General features: G+C 44.0%; 1 pseudogene across 1 annotated transcript; it reads left to right on the top strand.

Moving 5' to 3' along the window:
- Nucleotides 1–2,198: 2,198 nt before the first annotated feature.
- On the top strand, nucleotides 2,199–2,992 carry LOC308626328 (small ribosomal subunit protein uS2-like; annotated as a pseudogene). The gene has a single exon. The product of its transcript is annotated as a small ribosomal subunit protein uS2-like (transcript).
- The last annotated feature ends 386 nt before the right edge of the window (nucleotides 2,993–3,378 follow it).

Here is a 3,378-nt window from a genome sequence, read left to right as displayed (position 1 = left end):
ATTTCACAGTTTTAGTGAGGACAGAGCTATAACTCAAACATACATCAGTTCATGCCTCTTAAGCTTGTGTTGTTTGGAATATCAGCCCCCAGTAGACCTAATAGGTTAGCTGCGGATCAAAACACAATGCAATCAATTCAAGTCTTCCAGTATGGCTGGAGCTTAGTTTGTGATGGAGGCAGATGGTAAGCGGTTTGGCCGGGCTCATAAGCTGTTTTCAAGAACTTATAATTTATTCTAAAGGCAGTGGGGGCTTCCCTGGTGGTGCGGTGGTTAAGAATCCTCCTGCCAATGCAGGGGACACGGATTCAAGCCCTGGTCCGGGAAGATCCCACATGCCGCGGAGCAACTAAGCCCATGCACCACAACTACTGAGCCTGAGCTCTAGAACCTGTGAGCCACAACTACTGAGCCCGTGTACCACAACTACTGAAGCCCTCACGCCTAGAGCCCATGCTCTGCAACAAAAGAAGCCACTGCAGTGAGAAGCCCGCGCGCATCAACAAACACCCAATGCAGCCAAAAATAAATAAATAAATTTTTAAAAATAATAAAATCTGTGAACTTAAAAAAAACAAAAAGGCAGTGGGAAGGATGTATTCAAGTCTGTATTTCAAAACAGGGATCAGCAATCTATGCATCAGAAGCCAAATCTGGTCCACTGCCTATTTCATAACTAGTTTTATTAAATCACATTTATGCCTATTTATTTTCATATTGTCTATGGCTGATGTCGTGTTACAAAGGTAGATTTGAATAGTTGCAACAGAGATCATAGGGCTCTCTCTAAGATAATTACTATTGGCCCTTAACAGAAAACGTTGGCTGACTGTTTCAGAGAGATCTCTGACTGTGATGCTGATTAGAGGGAACAAAGATGAGACACAGTAGCCCAGCCAGAAGTCTACTTCAAAAGTTTAGTGAAAGATGACAAGAATCTGAAGTAGTTTGGGACAATGGCAATGATCTCAAAGATCTGATGTGAGGATTCTAAAAGACTTGGAGCCTGGATATGTAATTTGAGGAACTGGAAAGATAAGAATGATTCCAATTACACTATTAGATTTTTTTAAGACAGTAATTGATGGCACAGGATTAGATTCTTCACCCAGAAAGAGAATAAAGAGTGAGAGAAAAGGTCTCAGGCAGAACCTCAAAGAATGTAGATGTATAAACACTGGACAAACAGAGAGACGCACTCAGAGAATATTTAAAAGGAGTTCCCAGACATGTGAGAGGACAGCCGAGGGTCAGTAGTGTCAAACACGCCACTGGATGGAGGTGAGGACCCCAAACTTGCCATTGGATTTGTCTAGAAGGAGCAGTTGCTATGGAAAGGCAAGAGGCATACCCCAGACTTTGGTGGGCAGAGAAATGGCGGAGAGGTGAGGAAGTGGGGAGAGAAACAGACACAACATTTACAAATGCTTGATTTGGAAGGGAAAGGTAGAGATAACCAGGCAGCTGCAGGGAAACCTAAGACCAAGCAACAGTTTCATTTTTTTGTTCTTTGTCTTTTACTAAAGGAACTCTGTGAGCAAGTTTAGATAATGAGGATGAACCAGTAAAGAGAGAAACTGAAGATACAGGGGTCCGTGAGGCTAACTGATGGAGGATGGCGGCCACAGAGGCAGGAGGGGAAAATCCAGAGCAAGGAGAAAACAAGATCATTTATTGCAAGTGAAGAAGGATGCCACAGAATAGGTGGTTTGAGTAGTCATTATAGACAATGGCAAAGAGAAAAGTAGCTAGGGCAGTCCAGAATTGCCAGGCAGAACTAAAGGTCCAGCTGAAGATCCATGAGTTGTGTGATTTTCTCCACCCGTGTGAACAGTTTAAGCAGAAAACTAAACACAACATTTCTGGAGTGAAGAGTTGCAATAACTCAATAGTTCAGCTGAGAGAAGTGGTATCTAAAGTCTTTGGTATAAAGGATACATTCTTATCCTTACACCTCTGTGAATATTTTCACTTCTTGAATCAAAGTAGAGTCCCAAAGACTACAATTGTGGACCACAGCAACTTAGTCTCTCATAGAAGTGTCTTCACTCAGTTTCAATTAAGTTTTCTGGCCTTTCCAAGCTCTCCAGAGAGAGGTCCATATGACGTTGTTCTGGGTTCCTGTTGTAACTTAAAGGGAAATTTTCACAATGCCGGGAGCCCTTGATAAAGCCCTTGATAAAGGAGGAATCCACTTAGGTGGCACCAACCTTGACTTCCAAATGGAACAGTACATCTGCAAAAGGAAAAAATGATAGCATCTATATTACAAATCTGAAGAGATCCTGGGAGAAGCTTCTGCTGGCAGCTCGTGCCTCTGTTGCCCATTGAAACTGGCTAACATCAGTGTCATATCCTCCAGGAATACCAGCCAGCAGACTGTGCTGAAGTTTGCTGCTGCCACTGCTACTGCTCCTATTGCTGGCTGCTTCACTCCTAGAACCTTCACCAACCAGATCCCAGCAGGCTTCCGGGAGCCAAGATTTCCGGTGGTTACTGATCCCAGGGCTGCCCACCAGCCTCTCATGCAGGCGCTTATGTTGATCCGCCTACAGTTGCTCTGTGTAACATAGACTCTCCTCCGTGCTATGCAAACATTGCCACCCGGTACGACAACAGGGAGGGGTGGTGGATTGCAGCCAGGGAAGTTCTATACATGCGTTGCGCCACCTCCCGTGAATACTCATGGGAGGTCATGCCTGATCTCTACTTCTGCAGAGATCCTGAAGAGATTGCAATAGAATAGTAAGCCACTGATTAAAAGGCTGTGACCAAGGAGGAATTTCAGGGTCAATGGACTGCTCCAGCTCCCTAATTTACTGCTACACAACCTAAGGTTGCAGACTGGTCTGAAGGTGTGCATGTTCCCCCTGTGCCTATCCAGCAGTTCCCTGCTGAAGGCTGGCGCGTTCAGCCTGCCACTGAAGACTGGTCTGCCATTCTTACTGCTCAGGCCACTGGGTAGGTAGGAACAACCACTGAATGTTCTTAAGCTGTTCTTCCACAGACTCTTAAACAGGAAATGAAAATAAGGTTGACAAAAAAATAAAGATTCCAAAAAGAAATTTCTGATTTCTTCTAATCTATCGATTGAAGCCCAACTTCACTGGAAGTTGTAGTAAAGACCATACCTTGATCCTAAGCTGTGTTAAACCCAAAATTCAAGTGAGTCTTAGGATGTCTGAGACTCTAGCCTGATGGGGGAGACTCTAAAAGTACCTTTATATGAGGGTGAGAGGAGCAAGATGGGAAACACATCTTAAGTGACAAGAGAATCAATGTATTGACATCTTCAAAGTTGATACAACCAAAGCTCGCCAATTAGTATTTCACCAAACTCACTGTGAGGCAATGAACACAAGGTATCAGCCTCATTGG

Source organism: Mesoplodon bidens, assembly GCF_964165515.1.
Source record: "Mesoplodon bidens genome assembly, chromosome: 12".
Classification (NCBI taxonomy): Eukaryota; Metazoa; Chordata; class Mammalia; order Artiodactyla; family Ziphiidae; genus Mesoplodon; species Mesoplodon bidens.
Note: the sequence above shows the minus strand (reverse complement) of the source record. Positions and strands in the feature narration are given on the sequence as shown.